This window comes from Vanessa atalanta, chromosome Z (genome assembly GCF_905147765.1).
Source record: "Vanessa atalanta chromosome Z, ilVanAtal1.2, whole genome shotgun sequence".
Lineage (NCBI taxonomy): Eukaryota > Metazoa > Arthropoda > Insecta > Lepidoptera > Nymphalidae > Vanessa > Vanessa atalanta.
The window spans coordinates 5,072,617-5,097,301 of NC_061902.1; the positions used below are offsets into that span (position 1 = coordinate 5,072,617).

At 30.5% G+C, this 24,685-nt stretch overlaps 1 protein-coding gene across 2 annotated transcripts in view; it reads left to right on the top strand.

Moving 5' to 3' along the window:
* Positions 1-20,070: 20,070 nt before the first annotated feature.
* The window catches only part of LOC125076176 (LIM/homeobox protein Lhx2-like), a 30,919-nt gene continuing 26,304 nt past the window's right edge, over positions 20,071-24,685 (top strand). Inside the window, exon 1 of one of the 2 annotated variants that reach the window (XM_047688178.1) lies at positions 20,071-20,127. The gene's annotated coding sequence lies outside the window, so the exon portion shown is untranslated. Of the gene's footprint in view, positions 20,128-23,335; positions 23,371-24,685 lie in introns of those variants that run through there. The other variant, XM_047688179.1, reaches the window with a different exon arrangement.

Here is a 24,685-nt window from a genome sequence, read left to right on the forward strand (position 1 = left end):
GCACTTTGTTCACAACGTAGAATGCTTGAATATCAAAAATGACGTAAGATATTCTTAAATGAACTATCTTATATGATTTTAGTTTAGTAAGGAATTGATTTTGTTATAATTTATTGTATTTATATTCATTCTACTTTTGTAGGTATTCGTGGAAATCGAAAATAACTATAATACTAATAAAACAAGTATTAATATAACACGACTGTAATGTACTTTCCGATGAATAATCGTGTTTGAATTTTATCTAATAAGATATATCACATTTGCATATCCAACAATTCGAATGTTCATTGAGTTACGTGACGAGTCAATCGGTTTATGTTTGTGGAATTTCAGAGGATTCCACTAATATTAGATTAACGCTTTGTCGTTTAATATAAGGATGAGACCTTTCAAATTAGCAACTAAATCATTTGTAAAACATTATTATTAGTCCGTACATATGAATTGTTACATCAAAACATTTTTACCTAAATAAAATTTTTCCGTTGGTTGAAAAAGTAATGTAATATTATCAGCAATAAATAAAACATCTATGTATAATTGATCTATGAAGAATTTTTATTTTTATTATGATGTTTTCGTTTCAAAGTTAAAGCATCGAAAGATTAAAACGTTTGCCACAATAAATGAAATTAAAAAAAAAAAACAAACTTCTCGTGAAATAAAAGAATACTTCAAAGTACTATCTAAATTATATTGGAATTCATTTAAGAATGCTTTACAATTGCAAAGAGGTAGGTTACTATTTACTCCTATATCCCAATTTAAAGCTTCACGCTACAATTGTGATATACTTAGTTTACATTTCCACCCTTCTTGTACCAGAATATAATAGCATTGACTCTCGTTGAAAGAATATACGACAGAGCGATCGATATCTCCCCTGAAGGTTTACACGGAACCATAACAACCGCTCCGGGTTATTTTATGTTTAAATTTCGAATACATTTTTGAGTATTCATTATGCGGTCTAAAATTCTATTAGTTAATGGTTATGACGAAGATAGTATAATGTTTACGATGAATTTAATTTTGATTCCAACGTGTCCATTGACAATTTTTATAAATTAAATGAAGTTCGTATTATTTATATTATAAATGGTAATAGACATATTTTATTTTTTTAAATATTATTTACAATAAAATCCATCTGAACCGGGCCGGTCAGGAATTAAGAAATTAAATGATTTCTTTAATCCATTACGAACGGAATAAAATGCAAACATTTTTGTTGTTATTTAATTGTTAATTTACGTCACTGTAAAACTTTATAGACAGATTATTTTGTTATTTATTCTGTGAGCACTTCGAGTTCTATAAATGCCGTTACTATGAAAACATTTTATGTTTTTGCTCCCGGACGCTAGAAAATTCATGGATATTTTTCCGACGCTAACTCAGTAATGTTTATATAAAAAGTAAAGTTTAAAAAAATATAAATAGAATAGAATATACTTATATAAGAAAAAAAACTATGAGCCAGTAAATATCCCACTGCTAGACTAAGGTCCTCTTCTCTTAAAGAGAAGTGCCTTTTTCCACCTCGCTGTTTCAATTGGTGTACACACATTTGACTATTACCATCAGACACATGGAGGTTTGCTCACCATTTTTTTCTTCATCCCCGAGAATGAGATGAATTATAAATACAAATCCTAAACTTCGTTAGCCGTTCTAAAGCCACTGGGCATCATGCATCTGAACTCTTTCTATGAAATTAATATGAAACTTTACTAAAATAATTTATATAAAATTGAAACATTATGAAATGTTCTACGTTGCTCGTAATTATATATTAATATTGTAAAGCTGAAGAATTTGTTTGTCTGAACGTGTAAATACCAGAAATAACCGGTTCGATAGGCAAAAAAAAAATTATTAGATAGCCAATTTATTGAGAAAAGTTAGTCAATATATAAACACGCCACGACACACGGCATCGGAACAGTAATTTTAACGCGGTTGTAATTACGAGGAGCTGTTATAATTTTAAATAATATTTAAAACTTTTGTAAGATAAATAAGATATCTTGTTTCCTCTGACTGGGTTCATTGAACCCTTGTTAGCTATTCTACTGAATTACTCTTAATAACATTTTACATTTTATTCGTTGAATGACGCGTGTCGGGATTGAGATCGTCTCGTATGCCGTGAAGGTAAACGGCATGCACCCTGACAACTATTATACCGCCACTGTTATGATACTCTTCACTCACAAGTTTATTTATTATATTCCGTAATTATTTATTGGTATTCTTTAATTATAAAAAATTCAATAACCATTAATATTGTTGCCGTACCCGTTGCGCGTCCCTTGAGTCTCTCATTTTTTATAATCCAAAGAACCAACCTTTTGCTTCATTTTATATGTTATCATTATTCTGAATTTATTCGATGTTATATACATCAAGACAGACAAATTCTTTACAAAAAACTTAGAGTTTTACACACTTATGAAGTCTTAAAATTCATAAGGTTAGTGTTCTAGAATGAATTTTCTTAGACATGTGTTCAAAAAGAGGTTCTCGTGTATTATTCTGAAAATTATTATTAAATATTTCTAGAAGTAATTCCTAGCTATTAGGTCGTTGGTGTACATAAGTATTGCACGATTAATATATTCAACAAATGAACTAACATTGCTTACATAATAATTTAAGATTATACACTATTGTCATTTTATGCGTTGTATTGTAAATTTAAGGCCCCGTTCACAATTCATCAAGAATTTACAATTTGTATATGTATTTATAATAAACTAACGGCTCTTACAAGATCGGTTTGGTACCGTCATTTTACAAGATATTACCAAATGTACCACTATTTGTTTGAAATTAAAATTCTTCATATAAGAAACGTTAAGAAGAACAATATATATTTTTTTTCAATTAGATGTCATTTATAGGCCCCCATAAGTCAATAGCGTAAATCACAATCTTGTAATTATGTTCTGTTATGTTATTCGAGTTTATATATTAAAATATTAACTCAATTCTTTTTACTAGAATTTATAACGATGCCTAATTCAAAAGCAAGAGTATTGCAAGAAAAGTCGTAAAATAATATTATATCATCATTAAAAAGATATTTTCCTGTTGCACATTAACGTTGTATAAATTCCAATATCTAAAGAGGTAAAGTACTGATGTTTATTTTTTCACAGCGGTATTGATGATAAAAATTGGTTAATAGTATATTAATTCTATGTAATTCATAATAATAACTTTGCCCAGTTTTCCTTATCCATTATAACATTCTCAGACTAACGATTTGAGTTCGATAGTCCTGCATAGGAACGACACAATTTAGTTAAATTATTTTTACCGCATAATGCATCAATACCTTGGAGCGTAATAAATAAAAAAAAAAAGAGTGTACCGCCTGTGTATCGCCTGTCAGAGGTTTACTTTTCCGGCGCGAATTTTGGAGTGCTTTCGTTTTAGTCGGTTTTTGCTATTAATTATTGTATATTTAAAATAATTAATGTTATTGTTATTTGTTATTATAAAGTCAGATAGATATTGGTCTATTAATTGAAAAAGTGGTAGTCACTTATGGTAAGTAAGATAAGATAATAGATTTTAATGAATTTGACGTGATTATTATATCCTTATAAGGATATAAGCATATATACCTAATTTGAGTTATTTGCTTTCACTAAATAAACAGTAGTATTATTTTAAAATAGGCAAATCCGTAAAGCAAAATTTATGATGCTACAAGCAACGAGTTCTTTTGCAATTGATTTACTTACTTATTTTCTTTTATACTTTTATTGTGCTGTACGCCACAGAGAGAAAAAAAAATACAATATAGATCCAGGCTTAATAAAAAGACGCTTACAATTTTGGACCTTATCGCTACATAGCGATCTCTTCCAAGCAAATAACCAACTATATTATATTATTTATAATAATTAAATTAAACTGAATTGTACTTAAATCGCCAATCTGAAAGCTTCGACATTACAAAATTATATATATATATATATATATATATTTATTATTGCGTAAACAATATTTTGATTTAAACATACATATACATATGTTAAATCGTACCAATATTATATAGAGATTTTGGTTGTCTGTTAATATATAAACATCTAAATATTTTACATGCAAATGCTGCAAAACCATTTTTGCAGCATTTGCATGGGCAATATTTGTTATATTTACTTGTAAATCACAGTATTGATTGATTGATAGATTGAGAATTGATATAACACTACTATACGATTAAAAAATGGTAAAGCATAATTAATAATTAAATGTATTCGTCATAAAGTTTTTATTTAAAGTGTGTTCTGTTAATAAATAATTCGTTGCTTACACTTTGCGAGTAGTCATACTTTTAGGGATATTATAAGATATTTGTTAAAAATGAAAAAACAAATGACACAAACATTATTGTGTAATTTTTTTTAAGTGGGCCTTACAAACGATCACGTTTGCCTTACAGTACAATCGTTTTGTTTTTTTTTTTTTAATCTGTATACGTTATTATAATTTTGTCGGTCGAAGTCAGGACGTATTGCCAGTATTCGTTATTTAATTAAACAATATTATGTGAGCAGATATAATTTGTAGCATCACGTTTTGATTGTAGAGATTAAAGCTTGCAATTATAAATGAAGTTTTGCCAATTAAATATAATTTTGACATTTCGAAATTTCTCTATGCACGGAACAGCTTTATAATTGATACGAATAATAAATTATGGCTTTAACTTAGTTTTAGATTGTTTGAGGAAGTAAATGCTAACGTTTTCATCAGTCTGTTACCTCGGAACACGCTTTTACTCTGTCATCATTATAAGAAAAAGTAATCAAAAGGTCATCAAACATTTAAGCGTTTCGAAACAATGGGACTCCCGTCTCTTGTCGGATTATATCTCATAACACTTGGTGAATACTCAAGGAGCCTGATCTGAAATCCAGTCCCAAGCGATCCGGACACAAAGAAGGACGTGTTTTTATGTAGCCGTAGATGGCAAGCTCACAATTGATATTAATTTCATGAAGTGGAATTGTAACAAAAACGAGCGGCTGCGTTTAAAGCGTCCCAATGAGGGCAGGACAGCTGCCGCGTCTTGCTCATATTCAGGGTTTTGTAAACACAAGTGACAATTCTGAAATACCATCAACTTTGTTATTTCTGTTCGTTGATTATGACACGGTTATTAATTTTACACGATGAAGACATGAATACGAGTTAGAATTGTTAATCGATGTTTCAAATATTTCACAGGCCTATATATAGTCATTTTATTAATTACTATACATTATTCGTAGCCTTGATGATCGCTAAGAAGATAAAAGTAACTTCTGAGTTACGCCTCGTATTCGTTTTTTTATCTGTAAGAATCGATTCATGACCGGTCTAATGAATTATAGTAATAAATTAGGTAGTTGAATATCGAACGTTACTTGCCTACATAATTATTAGTTCATTCGTGAAATCTATAAAACAAATGACGGACACGTTTTACGCCTGAATTGAAAAGGTTAACAACGATCGGAGTTGATGCATTAAAATATACTAATTGTTCGCGCCAGATTAGTTTTAGTTATGTTTCAAATTACTTCAGGCTCGTTAAATACAACAAGCAAAACCACAATAAAATTGTTTGGCGTAATTAGTTCGTAATGTAAAATTGAGTATTGATTGCAATATTTTTATGCAAAATGCAAATAGACAAGGCTTCTATATATCGTAGGACTTGTATTTAATATGAAAATATGGTGAACATTTTTTGGGCTAGGTGGAAAGCTGCTAGCATTCTTGCCATCATTCCACGCGGTCATGATTTATACCGTAACTGTTTTAAATTCTTATTTGTACATAGTTGAGGACTTTATTTTCATAACTATTATGTTGATAAACTTGAGAAAGATATAAAGGGAATATGTGATTAAATATGAACCGTAATTTTTATATTATTTGTTGGTAGCAAATAGGCGATCTAATTTCATCACACATACATGTCACAATAGTGTCGTAAGAAATATTAACCAATCATCGCCAAATCGTCACCAACCTTGGGAACCAAGATGTTATAATTGTGCTGGATCACTCACTCTTCCAACTGGAACCTAACAGTACTAAGTATAGCTGTTTGGCCGTAGAATTTTTGTTGAGTGGGTTGACCCACCCCGAGGGGCCAGCACAAACCATACTACCAAGTAATTTGCTTGTAATAAAACCTAATATGGTATGCACTATCTGCACGTAAGTATATTTTCTGGTGAGGTGAGTTAGGTCATGATTATGTTAACCTTACCTACATGTCGATGGAAAATAATATAGGCCGATATATAGCTTTGACATCCAAGATCGAGTTAACATCAATTTGTAAAACCATTGTTAGAGGATCTACGCTAATAGGAATCGTGTTGAGTTCAATATCACAATGTGGGACCAGCTTATACTGGCAGTGTTGTTATTCCAAATACAAGGCGCAATTAATTTTTTCTATTACATTTATTGAGGAAAAATTTAAAAAAGGAAGTACATGTCAGCTATGTTTTTTGAATATTATGATAAACACTGTCATAATTTATCTGTATTTAAAGAATAAAATAAGTAGATTAATATTTCTTGTCTATGCGTTTGGCCGCTGAAGAGTTCTTCCGTCTGAAGTCATGCTTACCAGCTTCTAAAAATTCACTGTCTTCGAAACAGAACCAACGTGTGAAATTTCAACTCTGTAGGATAAGAGGATGTTGTTATGATCGAGTTTGCAAGGTTTTCCTTAAACATGTTAATAAATAAACATTGCACGTTAGAGGTGGTATTGATATTAAAAAAATCATACTTAAACAGCTATGGTTTGCAAAAGTCAATTCAAGCCCACGAACCTTTAATCATAAAAAAAAGAATCGATAGATATTGGAAATACGTACGGAATATAAACTGATAATGTATTCTAATTCTTCTATTTCGAAGTACGAATAATAATAATAAAAAAAAAATCGATATTTGATTAATTTCAACCAAGAATGGTTGCCCAACAATTATTATGTAATTTATTGATACGCAATTTCTCATACATTGAATGTACCAAAAATTGTTATTACATAATGTTCATTTAATAAATATCTATTTGATATAAACATATAATTTATATCGTTGGAATTTATTAGGTATTTACAAACATCTGTAAATTAATATGAATGTTAATTGAAACGTATTTATAATATATATCGAATTAAACAGCAATAACACAGATATCGACAACACTTAATGCTGTCGTTTAAAGCGTTTATCTTTGCCGCACATCGTATGTTTTTAACGCGATTATTGTATTTTAATTCAGTTTTTAATAAATTGCCCGTCGTATTTTAAACCTTACGTCTTCGAGTTATGAGATAAAAGCGGTATCGTCAATCAGCGAGCATATAATTGTCTCGGTATAACGAGATGAAAGCGATGGCATCTATTTTCGGCAACTGAGGTGACAAGTGATGTACAGACATCTTGTTCAGCATTCATCGAATAACAAAAATAATTTGTTATGTTTTAGATCGTTTTAATAAAATATAATGTAAACACGTGAATTATCGTTATTTACATGTAACTACTTTTTGTCTGTGTGTGTGTGTGTGTGTGTGTGTGTTGTGACTACGTTGTTGTTTGTTTGATATATACGTGTTAAAATCGTGATATATAAAATGAAATAATATTGGTTTTAACTGTACAACAATACATAAGTAGAAAGTCACCTGGAATATAACATAACTTATTACGAGCATTATTGATAAGAATTTCATTTCAAAAAGTGAGTTTCTTATTTAAATTCGACCTTGAAATTGTTCTTCCATAGCGACCAAAGACATCACAATGAAAAAAAGTTGTGAAAATTTTAAAAGTGAATATGACTATCGCACGGACCGTATGTATAGCTACTAATTATTATAAATCTGTCGGCGATGCCGGGACGTGACATTGTGTAGTTTTATTCGTACGAAGCGAGTAAATTCACACGAACAAGTGTTAGGGATGTTAATAACATGTTCTTTTGTTATAACGGCGTCGCCCTCAACACTGTTTTTGTTTACAGATCGCTTCAAAACATTATAAAAGAACATCGATGTTGTGACGAAATTTAAACCTTATATGAAAACACTTGAACTGAATATTTGTTGAGACGTGTCTGGCTTTTCATTCGCATTGCTTTTTTTATCATTTAGGTAGGTGACCTGACAAATTGCTATCTGATAGTATGTGGTCGCCACTGTGAAAAGACATTGGCACTGCAAGGAATTAAAATAATTTCTCATACCACCCATGCTCGACTTTGGGAAATAAGATTTACATTGGGTCACTCATTCTTAAAACCGAAACACAACCATATTAAGAATTACTGTTTGGCGGTAGAATACATGCTGAGTCGGTGGTAACTTCCCAGACGCGCTTGCACAAAGCCTTACCAATAAGTAAATGTGGGGACTGATACAACAATGATGTTTATGTTATCTGACAAATTGTGTCGATGTTGTCTTACTGACGGATACGGACCTTAACGAAAACCGCGGGCCTTAAGTACTTTTAGAGCAAGTTTAAGTACTATCAGGTTTCTTCCACCTTGGCCTGTTTCTAAGAATTTCCTGATGCAAAACTCTAATGTCTTTAAATTGTACCGACCCGGGAAAATATATTATACGTAAAATATTTACTAAATAACAGGAGTAAATAATAAAATAAAAGTGTAACTTATGTAAAATATATTTATCTTTCAACACACAAAGAATCTCGTAGCTAATTTGGCATTTTGCCAGTTTTTATACCCGTTTTAGATTAAATGAATCATCTATAAAACTATAACTTTTATACCATAAAACTTTACGATAAAGCAAATTATCATTTAACTATAGATTAACGAGTTCCGCCCCAAGTTTATACGGGCACAATTATGGATTTTTTAAACACAGTCATATATAAATATTTTACTAGAATTCGTTTAGCTGTTATAGTATCAATCGGATATTTTGATGTTGTATGTCGTCTTTTTTTTGCGGTAGTGTGTATACATGTAAAATTATGTATGTATGTATGTATGTATGTGTTTACTTGTTTTCGTGAGGATTTATGTTGTCTCGCATTAGCAAACAGATATTTTTTTTTTAGTTAATTGAGATTCGTAACCTTTTCTATTTAATTAAATGTTTTATTTTTTATCATTAATTGCGGGAAATATAGTGAATTATGACATTTATTTTGTATAACGTTTTATATGATGTTATCAATACGTAAATATTAAGATAAAGTTTCACCTGAAATTTACGAATTTATATACTACGGCGGGCAATACGTACCTAATCATACGGAAATAACTTGACTGACAAGGAAGGTAAGCTTACACAATTTTGGTTAGACGATTATCGTTAGTGTAAATCTTTCTTTTAATTTTGACTTTCTTGCTCTTTCTTTTTCTTCTGGGTAGGTACCATCCACTCATCAGATATTCACTCACCGCCAAATAACAGTACTCAGTATTTTTTTGTGTCGGTTTAAAGGGAATCACCCTTTGAGAGCCAGTGTAAGTATAGGTACAAGGGACATAATATGTTAGTTTTGAAGGTTGGTGGCGCATTGGCCTTGTAAGGAATGGTTAATATTTCTTACAGTGCCATTGTCTATGGGCGGTGGTGACCTCTTACCATCAGGTGGCTCATATGTTCATACGCTAACCTATGCCATTAAAAAAATATATAAAGTAAATAAATTATTTTTGAACTCTCTGCTATCATAAACTATTTCCGATTTGAAAATATTTAGCATTTGATGTCTTGATGTTTTGAGTAACCGCTAAATTACAGGCTTCGACTTCAGGCTACGATCCTAAGTAGCGGATTAGTGACAATAAACGTCCAGCAATCTTGCAAATTATAAAGTGCTAAGTGAATAAAAACAAATGACTAGAGTTTCTTATTATCTTGTTTCTTGCTTGTTGTTGATACGAAATCTTGACGACCTCCGTGGTCGATTAGTGTGTTCGGTTTTCATGGGTACGCTACTCCGAGGTCCCGGGTTCGATTCCCGGCCGAGTCGATGTAGAAAAAGTTCATTAGTTTTCTATGTTGTCTTGGGTCGGGTGTTTGTGGTACCGTCGTTACTTCCGATTTTCATAACACAAGTGCCTTAGCTACTTACATTGGGATCAGAATAACTTCCATGCAGGAGACATAATATACATATATAATTGTATTCAACTGAGTTTCTTGCCGGTTCTCGGTAGAATCTACATTCCGAACCGGTGGTAGCTTTACTTAAAATAGTTTGTTAAAAGACGATTCAAAAGTACTTTTAAAAGCCTACTCGAATAAAGTATAGGTATTTTGATTTTGATTATTTAGGAACACACTTCTTATATTGGAAATATACAACAACGGAGATGTACAGATTTATCCATAAATGTTAATTTCTGCGTCGTTGCGCGAACGCTCGTGCAGACGCCTACTACGCTACTTCTTGCATCCGCTTAGATGCTACCGAGAAATGATTCCAACATATAATATATATGATGCTAATTAAATAAATAATTTTAACTTAACTTAACTAAGAGACATGAACAATACCTTTATAAAATCACCCTATCAATGAAAAGAAGAAAAATAAATACCATTAAGAACTATTTTTATAATTATATATTTTGTCGTTTAAGAAGATTTATAGCATTCAAAATATAATACCGCTTATTCAAATTGCAAGTGAATAAATAAACGATAAACTCTCTCTTTATTTGAACGACTTGTAATGTAAATTGAATTAATAATAATAAAATTAAATAAATAATAGGCAATTATCACATATTTATATTATGTCTGAAAATCGGCGGTTATTAACGCGAATCAATGTTACACGGTACAATAGCTTTAACAACAACTTTTTAATGAAAACATTTCACATTGAATAATAACTGATTTCGTCAAAATTCAGAGTTTTCTGGTGAATTAATTTATTTTGTGATAATTATTGATGATTATTTATTACGTATTCGATAATATGTCGGATTTATTAAAACGATAATTGTTACTAGTTTGGTGAACGGTATGTTCGTTACAAGCAATCTTTGTAAAGTATGAATTATTATAGCTGTAGGGAATTATTGGTTGAACATGTCATATTTTTTTTAAATTATATGTATAATTAGTATCATGTCAAGGGATCTATTCAAGCGTATTTACTGCAATATAAACTAAAGTAACTAACCTTCTCTCATCGGTAGATTCCATTTGTAAAGCTTCAGCCTAAAGCATAAGTTCAGATTTACTTAGTAAATTTACAGTTACGCCGCAGCAACTAATTTAAGAAACAAATATATATTTGAAATATGGATAGGAAGTGATAGAAGATTCGGTTCACGGAAAGAAAATCTAGTTAACGCCAAAGGCGTTATAAATATAATACAAAAGGTCCTTTAAAAAATAAAAAACCTTTAATGAAGCCCTAGATTATTCGTGAATATAATAATTTATTAATCACTTTTTGTCTTAATAACATTTTACGAATTACGAAAAAAAAATGTCGATTAAAATGCAGTGTGTGTTAAAAACGAACGAACAAAAGAACTGACGCGGAATCGTCATAGTGTTTGAAGACAAATCAAACATATCGAATGTAAGCAATGAGGTTTCAATGCAGAAGAATAAAACCGCAGCATCACAATACGTGGATGATTTAAAATCCGAACAATTAATGTTTGAGGTGCACATATTTACCGAGCATTGTACATCAACAATAATCGATCCTATTTATGTACCGAACAGTAAAGTTACTATACGTATAAAGTCATTCAATTTTTTATAGTAACGCTTTTAAATTAGAAGTAAATAATTCTAATTTGTAAACGGAATGAATCAGGTCTTAAATATGATAACTGGGCACAACCGGACAAATAAAGCATTTTCCGTTAAGCATACGTCTGTTATGCTACTGCCTACGAACAAAAGTTATTCTGGGGAGACTGAAATGGATAGGCAGTGGAAGATCATGAAATCCTATTCCATGTAGGTATTGCTTGAAATCAAACATGGGATGAGGCCACCGTCATAAAAATGGATGATTTTTAACAATACTAATGTATTTTTAACACTACAAACTGCGAAACTAAAATATTAGTAGTTTACTCTAGTATTTGGTCAATTACTAAAGTAATATACAGATTTGCTGACTTCTTCTTTCGAATGTCAAATCAAGAATGTCAGAAAGAGACAAATCGATATTGAATTTTATAAAACAATTGTTTGTACTCAATTTCAAATAAAAGTCTATGCCAGGATTTAGTAACTTTTTGTAAAATAGTTTGTCCTTGCGGTAACTTGATTTTAGTACAAGCGACATATTGACATCAAAGTTTTCATGAAATCTTATTAAACAACAATTAAATATATCGAAAGTTATATTATAATATTGTATTCGATATTATTATTATTATTATTCAGATTAATTAAAAACACATGATATTTTTTTGTCCTGAACTCAAGGCCCGATCGTAAAAGTAACAAGAATTATAGATCTGATTATTTTTTTCTATAAAACCACTCATATCGGCGGAAGTACTCCATAAGTTATCGTAGAAGCCGATCGGCGCTTTCTGTTTATACTTTATTTCACATTAAAAGTACACCTACTGTTAGTAATATTTACCGCTGCGGTCCTAATTATAAGCGATCGGCTTTTGCATTAAAAATATATAACAAGGAGCTGATAATACCAATCGTTATTCATAAACATGTTAATATGTTTGATTGTCTGTTCTTTGTACGTATAATTTTCAACTTTAATATACATATACTGTCAAAAAATCACTCGTTCAATTTAGAAGCATTAGCAACGTTATTGCTGTCGAATTAATAACAATCACCGGTCCGTAAATGAATATACCCTGACCTAAGGAGCTAAGGACCTACTCCATATTGGAATTATTATTTTATAAAAATTCGAATATTATATTTTTTTATTAAAGTAGTTAATACGCTTCTGTTATATTTGGTAAATAAACTGTAAACAACATAGAAATTAAAAACACTTTGAAAAACAGTTTTCGAAAATAAATGATTATTAATTATTGATAATAAAATACATTTTTAATTATTCAAGAAACTATTACATTATATAAATATAAATAAACAATTATAGCAGCTCTATATAAATCATGATTATTTAAATATAAACATAAAAACATTAGTCGATTCGCTTAACATTAATCATGTTTCTCGGAACGTGTACAAGAATGATAAAACTAGTTATAATATCAATAATATAAAAAAATTGTATTTTAATTATTCTTTTATACGTGTTTGTAATTAATACTCGCTGGGCTTATGTGGAATATCACTGCTTATATTCTATTTTAATAATGATTTAAGCATATACAATACTATTAGTTAAGTTAATCTCAATGCATACCAAATTTCAACTTCGGTTCAATGGTTTGGCTGTTTTTTTTTATGTTGATAAAGGGTCGTTTTTATGATAAGGCGTTATAATACTAGGTCATTTTACTCACGAAGTTTTCCAATTAAATAGATACATATGGACCGATATGATATTACAGCGCGGGGTAGCGGGAGAGGGGTCGCATTCCAGAGAAGTGCACAGTTGATTCGTACGAGTTGTAAATGACAACAGACAGACCGATTTTACGATAAAATACTATTAAGCTTACAATAATTCAAATAAACTTAAAACTGATATAGATCTTATTATAAATGATTTTTATCATTTACTCACTGATTATTAGAAAAAACACAAATAATACTATATTTTACTCCTACTATACCAGTACTAACACTAAGAACGAATAAATTTTACCTTTGAATTTCAGACGCAGATGTTGTATCTGTGGGGGTTTTCGATATTTAATTTTCATTAATTCTATATTCATTTACAGCTGTACGCAAATTATTGGTAATAGAAATGCCTTTTTTAAACGCACAATAGGTTCAGAGTTTAATAGCTTTTATAGTTGTTGTAGTGCTGAGAACTATATAAATATTGAATTGATAATTATCAAAACAATATCTTTGGCAATTTAGTACATACTGAAAATCATATCCGCTGATTAATTATATTATCAAATTGCGAATGGTTGCTTCACGTGTAAACACGCACACAGACGTTTAACCAATCATATTTGAGTTATTTATTGTACAGCTAGCTGTTGTAATAATTTATTTCATTTCATTTAAAAGTATTTGTGTATTGCATAAAAATATGTAACGTTAGACGAAGTGATTTAACTTTCTTGCCAATCTGTCTATTTCAAAATAATGTATTTTTTCACGTTTTCAGCAGAATACATCAAAACGTTACTAGAATTTTTGTTAAGTATAAAATAGGTAGGTATACTGTAAAATTGGTTACCTGATGGTATGTGGTCACCACCGTCTGTTGACATCGGTAAGAAAACCCGTGAGAGCTCACTTCAAACTGGAACACAACAGGCAGAATATAAACATATTTCATGTGTGCGTGGTTTTTCCTACCACCAACACCAAGCGAGCAAAAGTTAATATAAAAAAAATGTACTTAGTATATACTTAATATAATATAAGTATTATGTTTGTATGTAACAAGTAAACATATAAGTACGATTGAATTGATATTACTCAGTAATTAGTATTACATATGTTACTATAGGCTTGCATAGATCTCATACAAATCCAATTAGTGTTATCTTTACCTAATAAAGCGTAGGTGTATTGATCTTGATGATCGTTAGATGACAAAGCCAGCATCCCCGTAGACCTTTGCCTCACTAAGTAATATCACATGAATGTCATGTATAGAATTGTCCTGATACCATTTGTCTTAACTCAATTGAGACATCGTGTTCTGTTTAAATTAACGGTAATAATATACGCAGAATTGACGCACGTTTCAGTATAATAAGATTATCCGTGTATAGTTGATAGGGCAGGAGAGCCGAGGTGGCCCAGTAGTTAGAACGCGTGCATCTTAACCGATGATTTCGGATTCAAACCCAGGCAAGCACCACTGAATTTCATGTGCTTAATTTGTGTTTATAACTCATCTCGTGCTCGGCAGTGAAGGAAAACATTGTGAGGAAACCTGCATGTGTCTGATTTCAACGAAATTCTGCCACTTGTATATTCCACCGCATTGGAGCAGTGGGTTGGAATATGCTCCAAACCTTCTCCTCAAAGGGAGAGGAGGCCATAGCCCTACAATGCGAAATTTACAGGCTGCCAATGTAATGTAAGAAATAATGTTGATAGGGCAAAATTGGAATGTTGGTTATTATGTGGGCATAATAGACGGATTGCTGGCGGTTATGTACGTTTGAATAACACGGGAGATACGAAAATAATACGAAATATAACAGGAAATAAATACGATAGTCAAACATTCCGTACGGTTATAAAATATTTTTTTTATATACAACATATAACGTCAAATATTTTTATGGAACTGGATAACACATTGGTCGGTTAACTTTAGTCGAGTTTAAACGGATAATATCTTAAATGCGTTGCTCGGAAACGCACTATCAGAATTTATCGAACCGAAAGCGTTAACGAATACATAAACGCCCTATAAAAGCACTTCAGAAACCAGAACATCAGCGTATGAATTGCTTAATAACGAAGCTAATATTCTGTATAAAAATTATGTCAAAATCACACGAATAAAATAAATAATTAAATTAAATTGTGGTTTTAAGTAAAATGAGGCGTAGTATTTACAATTCGTTTTTGAAATATGTAGCTACTGGTTTTTTTTATAAAAGATTCTTGTAAGATATTTTTATTATTTTTTTTAGGAGAATTTCATTTTTAATACGTTGCTTAGCGGTGTATTATTGTATCAAAGTAATTTCATTCGTCAGACAGCCCGCCTGATAAAAACGAATTCAACCGAATTGATTTCACGACACATTTTTAATAATTAAATTTTTATTCAAGTTACTTTCATTCAGCGATCTATTTCACGAAGAAACTCTCAGTATATATTGTCACATTGCTTGGTACGAATACATTTCAAGTTTCGGGGGAGCATCTGAAGGAGTAAATTCAACGAGATCTTAGATATTGGACACTAATTCTAGTCTCAGGTACAAATCTAGTGTCTTAAAACAAGTTCTCCGGAAAAGGAGAGCAGATATTTATAGATGTTGTTAATTCTTATTTTTATCTAATACAAAATGGACGCTGTAAGACTAAAGGTACTCAAGTGAATTCGGTAAATACAAAATCTTAAGAGCAATGTGCGAATATCATGAACGTTCTCATCATATAACGCAAATAGAACCACTTCAATATTGTAATAAGTACCTACAGAGTTGTTTAAAATAACTTGCTCAGTTGTATTCATTACTCTTAAATAAATAATGTTATTGATGTTTGTTTTACGGGATACTTTGTGTGTGGCTAATTTCTCGCCACGTCGGTGAAGCTCTGTGCCTAGTACTGGAGATAAAACGCACACATTGGCGTATTATACCTTTCATCTCTCTAGTAATCCTATGGCAATTCGACACAACCGGACGGAGCAAAGGAGCGATGACGTGCTACTGTGAATTCTTTGACCACATACAAACATACAAATATTATTAAAAAATAATGCCTAGAAAAGCGATCTACGCCTTTATTGTCGATTCATACTAGATGCCAAACATATGCGCAAATATAATTTCGTATGCATTATTGCACAATACTTTGTAATATGATGAAAACATACCCCCCCCCCTCCAAATTGCCAAAAGTAGTTAATCTAAATCTATATCTACCGACACTACAATATTTTTATAATATGCAAAATATGTTTAAAACTATTGCGTTAAATACGTGCTTACGTAATTTTTATTAATAGGAATTAATAGAGTATGACAAACAGTAGTAGGTATATAAAGAAAACTATAAAGTCTATGTTCGTCAAACTTCTGGCTAATATTTTTAGCCCGAGGATTCCATATTTAAGTATACTATTTCCTTTGATTAATATATATTGATAGACTGTCAAAGTTTGGAACGCGCTGAAAAAAAGAGTGGCACTAAGAACACTCACACGAGCGTGTCGAGCTAGTGGCAAGCGTCGCTGTCACGCACACTAAGATACTAAAGTTCGTCAGTTTGTTTTAGTTCTTTTATAGTGCGACTATTTAGAAATACATATCTATATATAGATATATCTATAAATAATCTAAGACTATTTTTAGAACTAGAGCTCTATTGAAGTCAATGAATTTCAATGAAACAATGATTTTCATAAAAACATTTTTTCTAAACAGTTATTTTTAATAAATCTTTTTATTTTTGATTTTATTTTCAAATTAATTTAATTAAGGAATGTGTGTGTGCAGTTTGATTAGGTATTTAAATGCAATAGACATATGTATTAGGTAAATGTAACTTTATAAGACTATTGTCATTTCGGTTGGTGATCTTAAGAATGAATCTTATATATTAATAGCGTAAGCTGATTTTTGTCCCAGTCATTATGGGACGATGGCTGCATATAAAAAATCAGTTATGGTCTCATTTTGAAGAGCTCCAGCCGTAGATGTATTCTATGATGTTTGATTGCGATTTACTAAATTGTTACGATTTAACAAATAATTAATTTTAGAGAGCGGAAAATTTTACTGGCCGGTTAGAAAGCTGTCCTAAGGCTGTATAAGAATAAAAAAACTAAATACTTAAACAAAATTAAAGTAAATTGTTTTCGACGGACTCCAGTTCTAACTGAACTAATGTACTAAATTTGGGCGTCAAATGTAGACGAGTGACTTGCAGTTTAGTTTTGACGTTATATGTTGTATATAATAAAATCAAAACAAAACTTTTCTCAGGTTTCGAAATTAATAAAAAAAACTTTTGTTAATCGTGTTTAGTTAATAATAAACAATCTGTCCTACCGCTGAGCTAGGGTCTCAAATGTTTTCAGTGATTTACAACTCAATGTTTATTCTCGGACCGAGCACTCGATGAATTATAAATACAAATTATTCGCATGAAAATTTTGTGATGCTTATCCGGATTTGAACCACCAATCTTCGGTTAATATTCACGCTATCTAACCAATGAAACATCACGGCTCTAACTGTAATCTTAATATAAATTACCTATCAAGTAATTTTAATTATATTTTGTTTACTAGTAAAATAGAGTTTTGTATGTTTGGCACACAGGTATATTTTAATTCAAAAGATATAATTATATATCTAAATAAATATTTCTGGTAAGTGCTCAATAAGAAAATGCAAAAGAAATACCGACATTAATTTTATTTATTACTTAGATTATTTTTTTATGAGTACCTACCTAGATAAGTCAGGTATTACACATAGAGATCAATTCGTCTAAAGTATACTGTTAAGATAAGGGCTTAATATTATCGACTAAAATTACATAAGGTTAAGATGGGCTTAGCATTTGAGATAATATAAAAGGGAAAAAATAACTACAAAGTGTAGTGTTGTGCTACATATAATATATGTTAATTATAAGCTGTATGTTTTGCTTAATAATTATAACATAAGCAAACTACATATATTATGTAAATATATGGCTTGTATATCTTTACTACTTCGATTGTAATATTTCCATTGGTAGGTATACTGTCATAATTTCAACAACACAGGCCTCCATTACTTAGTGGTAGGGCTTTGTGCAAGCCCATCTGGATAGGTACCACGTGCTCATCAGATAATCTACTCCCAAATAACAGTACTTTGTATTGTGTATATGAGCTAGTGTAAGTACAGGCACAATTATCTTAGTATCTACCCAAAACATGTAATGAATGGTTAATATTTCAGCGCCATTGTCCTTAGGCGGTGGTGACCACATACCATCAGGTGGCTCATTTGTCTGTCCGCCTACCTAGGTACCTATATATCATAAAATTAAAATAAATACATTTGTATTATAGATCTAATGCGAGTTGGTTATACATTTCAATCGACGAATCGCACTTAACTCAAATTAGGCATCAAAAAAGTCAGTGTCCCTTGTCTGGATTTGAACTCGTATTCTTCAGTTGAAAGCCATATGTTCTATCCACTGAGCAACTTAGACATACTCAAATTTGAAGTATCTATCCACCTGTATTTGATTAGATACCTACCTAATGCTTTTTTCAAGAAATAAATCTCCAAAGGTTATTTATTATAAAAAAAGTTTATTTATTATAAAAAATAAAAAAAATAATAAGTATCTGGTTATTTTAAATAGGTACTAATTATTTTTGAAGTCATACATTTTTAAGAGCTTTATACCTAAAGTGTAAGTAATATTATGTTTAAAAATAGATTTTATGTAAAATTATACCAACTTACCTACAATTAAGTAAGGATAACTATTATAATTTTATGTCGAAGAATTTAAAAATATACCTATATAAAAAAAAAAAAAACGTTAAAAAAAATTTATTATTAATTATTATTTTACGCTTAAAAAGTTTCAAATTAGGTTTTTTTTTACTAATTTAGGTAGGTAGCTAGTAGTTACTACGTAGATATTTTTAGTAGATACTATAAATATCTACGCAGTACAAAGACATATAAAAAAACAAAAAAATACGTACATCGACATCAACGTTACACGAAGCATCTAAATTCATTTTCAAAGTTTACCTTTAAGGGTAAGTATTAATCGATGTTCAACCGCATCGGAGGTGATGTATTTATCTTAGTTCCACGCCAGAATATCACAGTAAATTTCATCAAAACATAGTAATTCTCAGCGCAATTTTATACTCTACACCAGTAAATTTAGATTCAAAAAACGCATCAACACATTTGCGCTTTACGTCCTTACTGTCTCTACAGTGTGACAAAACAAAAAATAGATCTAAGCGACTATAATCAATTCATCTCGCTTACTATAAACGGGGTTTTGTGGTATAGAAAGAGATAAGAACAACGACGAACATTTCGAATGCCAAACCGCATTCGGTTAGTTGAGGCGTGCGATTGGCGAATTCGGTGGTGGAGGCGTGGCAACGTCGCAGCATCGCTTCGCCCCTTCAGATGTCTGCCGGGCTCGAACAGTGCCGTGTTCAAATTTCGAACAGTTGAATGCGTATTGTAACTGTTTGGCGGTGAAATTTACCGCGCCACGCGACGTTGCCAGTTCGCGCTGGTTCAGGACTTAGGAGGTAATTGAATTATGATATTTTTGGCCCCGTTATTTACCGAAGGGTAAATGTGGCTTTCACCTGTTTAAGTTCGCTCCGTTTTTTATTTGACAAGCTTATAGTTAGGACAACTTGTAGTTGCCACAATTTTCTCCTGTTGTTTATAAGTGATAGTTGGATATTTACAGGAAATAAGTAGGGTTAAAAGTAAGCAAAGATTTTTATGATTTTGTTAACCGTGAAATACTACACAAACGCGTTCTACGGCAACACTTAAATAATTCTATACACACTTACACAGGTATTCGAGTGCAACTTGTTAACAAGTTTATGGCAACACTTTTCAAGAACTTAAAAGCCGTTTTAACGCATTTCTAATCAAAAATGTATACAGAGTAAAAAATGAAAGAATTAATCTTTGAATCTTAGATAATATTCTTATTTTTAATTCCATGACTTTAGTATATCTAGTCAACATTTTTCTTGATGTTTTTCTCGACAAAATTTTCTTAACATTTATTTTTATAGATTATAAATGCTTGAGTTATGTGTTGATAAATGGAAAATATAATTAGTAAGTAGTAAATAAATATTTTACTTCTGTGAAATAAAAGAACGATATTATCGTTGCATTTATGATGTTTAGATCATTGAAGTTTTCGATTTCGTCTTTGTGTGTTAACCTTTAAAAGAGACTATTCCTTAAATTATGATAAAATGACAAAGGCATTATTATATACGCATATTCAATAAATCCTCTTATTTTAATTAATTATTTGATATTGTTGTCGTCGAAGTTGTCGTATCACGTGACGGGAATTCATTAATCATTTGGATAAATATTTTTTGCCGAGCGACATCGTTACCAGCGAAAGTAATTTTTATGTCGTCTACTCAATAGCCGCTTACAAGATTCGTACGTTTAAACATTCAGTGAGTACTTACAATTAGTATATGTAGGCATTCAAGAAACTGGATAGCTATATGTAATTACAAACACTTATGGGCCTTTAATTACAATGTAGGTACTCGTGTCTCCTTAACTATCTAATTGCTTTAACGATGTATCGTGTTAATACTATCGATAATAATTAGTTGCGGTACATCACTTCGCTATGAATGAATGTATGAATGGGTTGAACTTATTTTGCAACGTCTGATCTAAAGCTCGTATCATATTTAATTAATGGACGTCGCCATCTGTTGGTATAAATTTATGTTTTTTTTTTCAACTCATCAAACTTATTAATAAATGTGTAAGAGGAAATGCTTAAGACCGTCAGGTATTCGCTTGAATTAATCATTAGAACGGGTTTTCCATGTAGCCTTGGGGGGTGGGAGGGATGAACGCGTTCTATTTTTGAGTTTAGTATCTGTAGTTCGTTGTATCTTTAATAATATTGAACTTTTAACATGCTAATATTAGAAAGTCCGTGAATTATCTAAACGATTGGAAATCTTTGTACAGATAAGTTTACTGCGTTGGGATTATTCGTAATTACTAATTTGTTGTATTAATTAGATTTAATTAGATTAGGGCAGTTAACCGGTTTTATTTCCATAAATATGTACATTAGATACCTTCTTAATTTGAGTAAACGTGACCAATTCTAAAAACATATCGAACCATATAAGTATTATTGTTTTTTTATGTTGAGATACTTGTCTCAATAGTAAGTATTTAATAAATAAATATACATAAATCGATTAAAACATAAGATGGTTTCTAACAGTGTTGAATTATGTTTATTATAGAACATATTTCATTAATAAAACTTAAAAAAAAACCTTTAAGCTCATTTATTCTAAATTATTGATACGGTTTTCTCTCTATGCTTATTAAGTACAAATTTTTAGGCATATAGATTAATATACCTATATTTTTTATTAAAATCAGATTTAAATATACAAAAAAAAAAAATGTTTCGATATTCGATAATTTATCGAAAATATACACGAACTGTATATATAGGTAAATATATATAATCTTATCGTTTTTCATCTATTTTTTTAACTCATTTTTGTTTCAAGCGAAATTCCAATGAAACTTCTCGGTAGTAACTTCGACGACAATGATGAACTTAGTGAATCGCTAACTTCGACTTTCGAGAAAAAGTTTTACCTACTAAATGATGAAATATAGATAGATTCTAGGTAGGTATATGGATAGGTAAGTTTATATCCACATAAGCATTTCTATCTAGTTTCATTCAAGGAAATAAAATCTAGAATTCCTCAGCGTGTGTACAAAAAGTGGGACGTTCTATTTCTTCTTCATACAATATTTTTAATTGCTATCTATTAAAGTGTAATCAATCTCCGCTCCGCTATGTAATTATATGTCTCATTACTCCTCGTTACTTCGTCATTAAAACTTATGATAGATTTCTCGTTTCTCAAACTATTTTCACAAATGCCGTTTAATAAGGGACGTGTGCTTTTATTGATAAATATATAATTCATTTATCAGATAAATGATATCGTGAAACGTATATATAAATTGTTATGATCATTTATATAAAAGGCATTATCATGATAATAAAACAGCCTCTTATCTCAGTCTGAAGAAACCGCAGGGAAATTGAACAATAAGTAGCGAATTGATTTTCCAAGTACAGCCTCATTACGGCAATATTGGTTTAATTGTTATTAATTCTATTCCGCTATCTGCATAGATAGTCGGAAATAACATCGAAACGTAAATAATCAGAAGGCTATAAGGAAGCTCAAGCGAGCGTAAAAAAACACAATATCTTTGCAGAAATGATAAACGCCTAATAATAGTTAATGACCCAGGATTGAAGGGAATAATAATTCATTATACATATATATAATACTACAAACATATTTACGATGTCTGAAAGAACTTCTCGTAACTTTGAAATAGGTGAAAAATATACAGAGAACTTAGTGAGTACTAGTTGGGTAGGGTTCCTTTTCAAATATCGTTAGGTTTTCTTGATAATAAATGCTGTGTGAGCTCGTATTCCGAAGGGAGTGGCGAAGGGTGGCAGGGAGGCTGAGAGAAGCCGCCCAGAGGGGTCGGAGCGTGCTTTTTACCCTCATTCGCGACACGAATGCATTGCAGTTGCAAAATTCGTCTTCGAATATTGTGTATACAACGAAACGTTTTCGTTTTGTCGTGAACCTGAGCATTAGTGGTTTCGTTTCCAGTTAATGTAGTTACGCGTGATACCCGTTTGCGACTGTTTCAATTAAACATTCAGTGTTTAAAGTTTACACTAAATTGGAAGTGCTGATACGGTAATTTGTTTTTTATTTTATAGGTCAGTCGGCTTATATTCAATTCAAGTATTTAAGCTTTGAGAAATGCGTTAAAAATTATTTGCCTTTTAAAGTAAATATCAAATTTGCTTGAAACAAGTAAATATATATAGTGAAGCTTTTTTACTTTTTTAATTTTATAAAGTATACTCTATATAATGTAGACATATTGAGTATTATAAGTAGTTATTGGATATTGAAAGGTTTTTAAATATAGCATGAATTTGAAAACGAAGAAACGATTTCGAATTTAAAATTTCAAAATGAAAATAAGTTTATACAAAACATTGCATAATACCTAAATTTCGTACATGCATGCTTCATGATTTTTCAAAAAAGTAAAATTTATTTCATTAAATATATTAACCGTATAAGTCGTATCTAACGTGTGCGTTTTTTTTTTTGTAATTAAAACTTAACATAAGTGTTAATGATGAAAGTTAAATTTGGATGGATTAAAGTGAATTTAGTATTAATTTGTTAAATTAAAAAAGGCTTAAGTGATACTATTTAGCTACTAATTAGTTCTGGCTTCGCTTCGTTCACGTTGAGCAGTCGATCACGCTTATTATCACCTGATAATGATCATTGATTACTTTATTTATTATAATTAATAGAATATCATTCAAAGGCCTATATGGTTCGAAGGTTTATTGACCTTTCGTAAACGTGTTTATATTAAAATATATTTGAATGCTTACTATGAGGTTATGGAGATGAAAAATTTAATTCGCTCCATATTAACGCTTTTCATTAATAACTTACACGCTAGAGCATTTTGAAAGAAGTATTAAATATTTATTCGCCGATTTAAAATAATTCTACACGTGTTTACTTGAAATGATTTCGCATTTCATATTAATATTTTTTTTTTTTATAATTATTTAGAATATTTAGAGTAGGTATACCTAGAAATGTATATTTTTGCTTTCTCATTATCGAAATATTTTATTATCAATTTTTTTTTTATCATCTTAGCATTGTTATGACGAACGTGAAATTAATAATACCGTAAAGAAATCAAGTAAACATTTTTTAAATATCTAAAATGTTGTTTTTTGTGGATCGAGATTCAATTTATAAAATAAAGCTTATGTACATAATATTCTAGAGATCATTTTGTATTTGAGTCATGTACTTTAAATATATAGGTACTCTAGGAGTTATTAGGTAAAAAATGTAGGTATCATTAGCGCAATTTCCACCTGCGTACGAATCCATACAAATATACCGATAAGCTTAAAATAACTTACATTCAAATGGAATGTATTTCATTTAATTAACATTTTCTGTA